A 395-nucleotide genomic window follows, 5' to 3' on the forward strand; every position below is an offset into this window, starting at 1 on the left:
GTATAGGTCAGCTCTGTCTGTCAACATACAGGCCAGACTGACAGAGAGGAGACAGCTGTGCTCCTGCTCTCTGATCACATCACTGCTGGTGCTGGAGGTGGTATGGGTTAGGTGTAACTGTGTGTGTGTGTCTTGTCTGTATACTTGTGTGTGTGTGTGTGTGTGTGTCTGTGTGCATGTGTCAGTGCCTGCGTGCGTGTGTGCGAGTCAATGTGCGCGTGTGTGCTGTACGTACATGTGTGTGCTGTACGTACATGTGTGTTTGTGAGTCTGTGTGTGTGTATGTGTGTACGTACATGTGTGTGTGTGAGTCTGTGTGTGTGTATGTGTGTACGTACATGTGTGTGTGTGAGTCTGTGTGTGTGTGTGTGTGTGTACGTACATGTGTGTGTGTG

Source organism: Osmerus mordax, chromosome 28 (assembly GCF_038355195.1).
Source record: "Osmerus mordax isolate fOsmMor3 chromosome 28, fOsmMor3.pri, whole genome shotgun sequence".
Classification (NCBI taxonomy): domain Eukaryota; kingdom Metazoa; phylum Chordata; class Actinopteri; order Osmeriformes; family Osmeridae; genus Osmerus; species Osmerus mordax.